The 7,758-nt window shown below is 40.4% G+C and overlaps 1 pseudogene; it reads left to right on the forward strand.

The window, feature by feature from the left end:
* Positions 1-2,619, forward strand: part of LOC102744909 (trifunctional enzyme subunit beta, mitochondrial-like) — a 41,312-nt pseudogene extending 38,693 nt beyond the window's left edge.
* The last annotated feature ends 5,139 nt before the right edge of the window (positions 2,620-7,758 follow it).

Consider the following 7,758-nt stretch of genomic DNA (forward strand, 5'->3'; position numbering starts at 1 on the left):
TTAAAAAAAAAAAACAAAAAAAACCCACGAATCCTGCAAGGCAGATTTTTGAGAATGATTCGTTGTGCTGTGATGCTTTTCCATCTCAAATTCTGTAGGAAAGGCTTCTGTGTGTTTTAACATATTGTTCTTTGCATTGTGCAGTGTAGCTAAGTGCTTTATAAACAGGGTGTTTTATGACCTACTTGAAAAGTAAACTACCCTACATCTGCAGGATGAAAGTGGAGGCTGGCTTGGACCACTGAATCAAAGAGATAAAGTTAGCACTCTGCAGAAAGTTGCAGGGGATGCTTCTTGGAGAACCACTCAGGAAGGGCTTTTTATGAATTTTATTTCATGCAGTAGCTTATCTTGTATTTTCTGTATTTCCTTTGGAACTCTGAAAAAATTCTTCACAGAAGGAAAAAAAAAAACCCCTCAGTTGGCATTTTTACTGAAGCACAGAAACCAGATACATGAATCAAACAAATGAAAAGAAAGCATATTTGTCACCCAGAACTCCAGAAGCAGAAAATCAAAAGACTGGAAAAGAGTAATTATCAGGAAGTTTTATAAAATTCAAAAAAATGACATTAATGAAAGAGCCTTCAGTGCTGATTCCAAATGTTCACTCATAGCTCTACATAAGTAAAAAACATATGAATAAACCAATGACCATCAACTTCTTTTTTTGACCATCAACTTTTGATAAGTGTGTGTATATATGTGTGTATGCGCAGCATCGATGGACTTATGAATACCGAGATTCAGGGGACAGATTTTAAGCTTAGGTTGAGGTTATTCTAACACATGAAAATGCATCTATTTTATTTTGCCACCTTATTATAAGATAAAAAGACAAAAAAAGGAAAAAAAAGAGTAGTTTGAGAATAGAGGGTATCATGAACAGAACGACTATCATTCCCAATCGTTGAATGGACCAACCAATAATCACCACTGATTGCTAAATATTCAATAGTGTTAGGTCATTACAGAGACTCAAACTCCAAAGGAGCTTATTTAAATACTTCTAAAGTAGTCTACGTATGAAACAGATTCAGACCGTAACGTCCCCCTCTTTTTTTTCGGCTTACGAAATAAATTATAGTCTAGTCCCAGCACATTTAAAAATCTTCCCAGGACATCACAATGGGCCCTCCGATTTTCTACAAGACCTCTGTGCTGTTTCTCCAAGCAAGAGGTGCTCCAGCTGCCGAGACCAAATCAAAGAGAACCTTAGCCAGATCCAATCTAAGGAGTATTGTGGTGGTGGATGGTGAGCATATTCCACTTTTGCAGTCAGGCACTTCACAGAAAGACCACGCATGGTTTGGCCAGCGCAGCACTTTCAGGTTTGCGACATAGAACCAATGTCCCAAAGGAAGCTGTCCATTGCATCTATCATCCTTGGCCCGGTTATGCAAGAAGTGAAACTAGCGATGTGGCTAGAGAACCTCCCTTCGCAGCTGGCTTCCCTGATGAGACTCCTGCTCACACTGTCACCACGGATTGCATCTCTGCCCACCAAGCCCAAGACTACAGGTGTTGGCTTGATAGTTTTGGGGCAGGGTGGTGTGGTCATGACAGTGAATGTCTGATGACTTTACTCAAGGAAAAGGAGGAATATGATGCTTGATCTTCATGAAGCCAAGACTGTGGGTCAGCGAGTGTCTTTAATCTCTAACTTCAGATTGAATTTCCCATCGTCAGAGCTCCCCAGAGTGGCCAAGTCCTCCAGCAATGAGAAAATGGGCCACTCTGCAGATGGATTGGCCACTGCCTTTGCTGTTTCCCAAATGGAACAGGATGAGTACACCCTGTGCTTACACAGCTTGGCCAAGAAAGCACAGGACTCCTGTCTGATGTTCTACCCTTCAAAATACCAGGAAAAGATACAGTTCACAAACATGATGGCATTTCTCCTTCCTCTCCTGAGCAGATGGGCACACTCAAAGCTGCATTCATCAAGCCCTATGGCACACGGACAACTGCAAATTCTTCTTTCCTGACTGATGGTGGATCTACAATGCTGATTACAGCAAAAGAAAAAGCTCTGGCCAAGCATGATCATCCGAAGGCTTAAGGGAGAGAGTTTTGTGTATGTTTCTCAGGATCCAAAAGATCAACCTTAACTTGGACCCACATATCCAAAAGTCCTAGAAAGGGTAGTATTAACAATGAATGATATTGATGCTTCGGAGTCTCATGAACTCTTCTCAAGTCAGATGGTGGCTAATTTTAAAGCCATGGATTCTGACTGGGTTGCACAAAACACCCCGGAAAGAAAAACCAAGGTTAGGTCACATCCTTTGGAGAAGTTTAACAACTGGGGTGGATGGCTGTCCCTGGGACACCAATTTGGAGCTAATGGCTGCCAGTTGGTCAAGGTGGCTGCCAAGAGATCATACAAGGCTTAGTGGCTACCTGTTCAGATGGAGGGCAGGGCGATGCTATATCAGTGCAAGCTTATCCAAAATAAGAGAAAAAAAGGTGACATGGGGGCTGCCTGGGTGGCTCAGATGGTTGGGCATCTGCCTTCGGCTCGGGTCATGATCCCAGGGTCCTGGGATGGAGCCCCACATTGGACTCCTGGCTCAGCGGGGAGTCTGCTTCTCCCTCCCCCTCTGCCTCTCCCCCTGCTCATGCTCTCTCTCTGTCTCTCTCTCTGTATCTGTGTGTCTCAAATGAATAAATAAAATCTTTAAAAAAATAAAAAAAGGTGACATGGAATACTCACATTAGGCAGTGCTAAATGAAATCTGGATCTCCCAGCTCCTCTTAGGAAAACACAATTTGTGGCCTTCTGTGAAATACTTTGGAATTAAGCCTTGCTAGTGTTCTGAGCTTTCCAGTAATCACAGCTTATCATTACTGCTCTTGGAGGAATTTCTTAGTGAACAGAATTTCACACACTGATACATTTAAGCAACTGTTTTTGGTCTCTATTTTCATTAAAGACTGAGTGGTTGCACTTTGGGAAAGAGGTTAGCTGAGATTTGGAATCGTCTTTGTAACATTTCCAAATTTTACCCCTTCCTATTTGTGACCTAAAGGTAAGTGTTTTCTATAACATACAAACCAATGTGCCTAAAGAAGCTTACTAGTGAAATGATAATTCAGTTTAAATGTCACTGAAAACTTATAGCAAATGTTTAGATACATTTAACCTTAATGAGGTGAAAAATTATTAAAGAAAAAACAGAAATATATTTTATAGTATATTTCATTTCTTTTCTTATTAAAAAGAGAGTTGGGGGGTCTCAGCTAACTTCCCCAAGTCTGTGATGGGGATTTGTGAGTAACTAATATTTATTGAGTAGGTGCGGTGATTTTTTTTTTTTTTACATTTCTTGCATATTTCATCTTCACAGAAACACACTGAAGTAACGTGGAATTTGTAGAGAAAAAAAGTGAGATGTGAATTATCTTTGCAGGAGGACACATAGCCAATATTGGAATTGGTGTCTGAACCCAAAGCCAAGGGTCTTGGACCATATCCTACTCTCTCATGTCACTGGGGATCTTCCTCCATATTTTCCAGGAGGTGGCTGCCCAGACTCATTTGAATGTATATTTTGACTGGAAACCTGGACTGGTCTCCTAAACCTTTCCACCAACCTACTGCTCGTGCAGATTGATTAGATAAGAGGTAACAGCCAATATGGATGGAGGAGGTCACTGAGACAACTGGATGAGTTAAACCACAGCCAGCTCCCAAATAGGACACTGGACCTTGTCTCTACATTTGGATTTGTGATTCTCCTCAGCGATCTGACTGCCTTCTCTCTGGGGTAGAGCTTTGTAGTGGGGATTTTCAAACAATCCAGAGCTAACTGGGATGTCCTGCCAGATTTGGGGATGACCCACTGCGTTACTAGTGTGTCCCTGTTCAGGTACTCCACCAGCACTGAACAGTCATGTAAAAACGTGTGGAGACCTTGAGTGAGTCACACACAGTGCAAGAACCAGAATCATAACCTCGTGAGGTTCAGAAAAGCGGAGAGAGATTTTTGGAGGAAACAAAGGAGCCCCAGACAAGGACTGGCTCCTGGGCTTTGGCCAAACCCCCCGATAATGTCAAGTAGTGATCCTGCCTGCCCCCCACCCCCTGCCATGTTCTCCCGGGACTTATCAGCAGAATCATGTGATAAAGCATTCTGTAAATGGATCATGGAAAACCCTGTAAATCTAATCACTCCATACACATTGTTACACCGTGTACCTTTTTGTTGTTAACAATCCAGACGCTCCTCATAGGCACATATTTTGGACCTTTGTGACTTTAGAGGTCAATTCCTATTCATTATTACCAAATAATTATTTATTGTTTAATTTTATCATACATGTTTATGTCACATTAATAAAATATGTGTGTGTGGGTGTGTGTATATTCTGGACATTGTCCCCTATTTTGGTCATATTTATCTTAAAAGAATCCTTTTAAATAAAATTGTTTGCTTCCCATAGGTTTCAAAGGACTTTCAAGCCTTGATTTATCGACAATTATCTGTGTAGAACTAAATAGGTGTCCTTTATTGAAATGCCAGACTTAAGCCCTTTAAACTTTGAATTTTCCAACTCTGTAGAGTTGGCTCTCATGCATTAGAGTGAGGATATGCTCTCTCTTTAGGGTCATCAGCTTAAAGATGAGAAAAGGGTGTTTGGCTAAATTAGGTGTAGAAGGAGACATTAGCATGTGGGCTTAATTCCAGGCAGGCAGTCAGGTGAATTCTTGTGAAGGCAGAGCTCCAAATATTGGTTTTCAGGTGGAACCCATGTAGAGAGGGTGTGCTGCAGGGGAGGGCAGAGGGGAGAATGCTGAGGGCGGGGTTATTCTGAGGGCGTGGCTAGGCTCGGGGCATGGCTATGGAGCTGTGTGTGCTGCAAACTTCTCCTATAGTATGGAGACTGACTCTGAGGATGCCCGGCTGGCTGACACAGGGGGAAATCACATGCACCAAGGACAGGCAGTATGCGAGATCAAGTGACAGGAGCCCAAGCCTTGTCAGCCTTATGACTAAGTGATGCGGAAGCCACAAGGAATCCCCTGTAGGTATAGAGAGGATTCAGGAAGGGAAGCCAAGTGGCAAGATCCCAGCCCGCAGTATACACACAAACTTTACGTGGCCACAGAACATTTTTCTCCAGGTGATTCCATATGAAGCTGTTAAAGCTGACCTGGACATACAGAAGACTGGATATAAACATGACAGTGAATAGATGTGCGTGAAGTTGTCATAAGTCTTTGGCAGAGGGGAATATCTACAACATGCCTGATGCTGATGCAGCAGGCTGACTTCACCACCTTGCATCTGATGTCATAACATCAGATGCAACAGTGCTGGGCTCTTCAGAATCAACATCTGTTGCCTTTCCCCCATCAGTACAACCACGTGTTCCAAAAAATAGATTTGTGCAGAACATGTGTTTGCTGCCAACTCACCCAGACATGCCCCTAAAAGAAATACTGGAAGACTTCAGAGGATTCAGGAGCATCTCAGGTATCTGCAGGTCACTCTGTATTTTAATTCCTCTTTCGTGAAGAGTTGAGTAATAAGTCAAAATGCATATCTTCCCCAAAGGACAGATGCTTGTGTATGTGCCAAAAGCAATATGAAGAACCTCTGTGGTTGTGATTAAAAAAAAAAAAAAAACAAGTATCTGGCTCTATGAGATTTATTTCTACTAATATATTTTAAATGTATGGGGAAATGTTGCTACACTCTAAGTGATTTAAACCATCCTCAAGTTAAGGTTTGACTTAATGCATTCCTCTGGCCATCTTTGTACGCATTAATCATCACAGCCGCTAGGCATCAGGCTATCAGCGGGACCGAGTGAGCACCAGAAATTAAGTAGGTGTTTGTTCAAAACATGAAATCATAAGATTTAAGTTAAATTGAGAGCACAGCAAGGAAATGGTTTCCTGACTGTGACAGAAATGAACACCTCACACCATCATCTGCTAATAATGTACCACAGTAAAATGTTATTATAATGAAGCGTCCCTTTGACGAGCCACTTGTTGAAGTTTTCAGAAAAGAAACAGACAAAATCACATGAAGTTATTTTTTCCTGCATATCCCCCGTAGGCGTAATAAAAATCTCAAAAATAGTTTGAAATACCACCACTATGAAAGATGATAACAGTAGCAGCAGGAAAAAAAAAAAACCTGTATTCTAAAAATTTATCTCAACTTCTATTAGCACTTAGGGAAGGAAAAGAAGAAAAAAAAATGAGGTGAATTTCTCAAATGCGTCTCTTTTAATCTGCAAATACTCATTTCTTTCAATGTTGGCATCTATATTCTAAAATTTAGACCAGTAACGACAATACCTACGCGACATCCAAATTAGCTAAATATAGTATATATGATTGAAAGGATTTTTCCTTTTTTTTTTACTTGCCTTTAAAAATCTTTTAGATAAAAATGCTGGCTTTTAAAAATCCTCTGTCCTCAAAACAGAGTCTAGAATGTTATAATCACATATAAGACAACGAGAGGAACATTTCATGGATCCCCCCACCCCCCCAGGCATCTTTAGACCTTTTCACAATAAAATGTCTTCTAAGGCTCTTGATAAAAGATTTGAGCCATTCACCTGACTGCTCACGCCTCGGTCATTATTAAATAATGCTCATGATCTGACACAGTATCACACTTGAAACACCAGGTTCTTCTTTGAGACATCTGACCTCCTGAATTGCCACAATGGGATATGGTTGGGGGGACCGCCAACCTCAAGTTTCAGAACTCCTTACTTTGAGGTTTCTAGGGAAGAACACGGCCCAACGTGCCATGTGTGCATTTCAAAGAAACAAAGCAATTTAACCAAGCAAACCCTAAGCTCACGGTTAGCCATTCCAGTTCAACCAGGATTTCAGTAGGTTTATGATGCCCCTTAACCCACTCTTAGAAGAGCTACAGAAAATAAGGAAACTCGCTGGCAATCTAATCAGTGAAAAGGCTGAATTTAATCTGATACATTTCATGAGGATAATGGTTACTTTTCCAAAATCATGCAAATGCAAGCCTCCCCAATAATGAGAACTTTTCTTTCATACTTTAAGATGAATTGTCTATGTAAAAACAAAAACAACAGAATAAAGTGAAAACAAACACAAAGACAGAAAGGAACACTCTTTATAGGGAGTGTACATATTTTTTATGTAAACTACTATGAATGCATATGGCTGTCAATTTAAGAAGGGTGCATGTGAATTTTCCATACCCTCAGTTCCAATGGATAAGTTTCTATTAAATCGTCTACATTTACTCTATGCAAGCAGGTACAGCATAAGGTGAATGGTTCAGAAGCTCATCCCTGAGTCCAGAGAGTGAAATGGACCTGTAAACGTGTTTTCATTCCTGATGCAACAATGAGTTGGCTTAATTGAACTGATCAAATAACCAAATCCACTGTTATTTAAAATATTATGCAAAAAGTATGATGTAAAAAGTAAGTTCTACATATTATGCAAAAAGTAAGCTCTACAGCTCTTTAGAATCTTTTTACATGCTTAGATTTAAATATCATATCATTTTAGGACTTTGACCCTCTCAATTCTTCACGGAAGTTGCTGGAGTTAATGGAGAAAGAGAGGAGAGAAAGAGAAAAAAGAAAACAAAATGAAATAGAAGTCTAAACTGAAATAGGTATAACAAACATTACACCAAAGGAACTTTAAACTATTGGGGTAGGTAGAATTCAGTATCATGTAAATATACACGTGTATATAAAAGCATACCATATATACATATATGAACATGATGTGTA

This window comes from Leptonychotes weddellii, chromosome X (assembly GCF_054177405.1).
Source record: "Leptonychotes weddellii isolate Sample4059 chromosome X, ASM5417740v2, whole genome shotgun sequence".
Classification (NCBI taxonomy): Eukaryota; Metazoa; Chordata; class Mammalia; order Carnivora; family Phocidae; genus Leptonychotes; species Leptonychotes weddellii.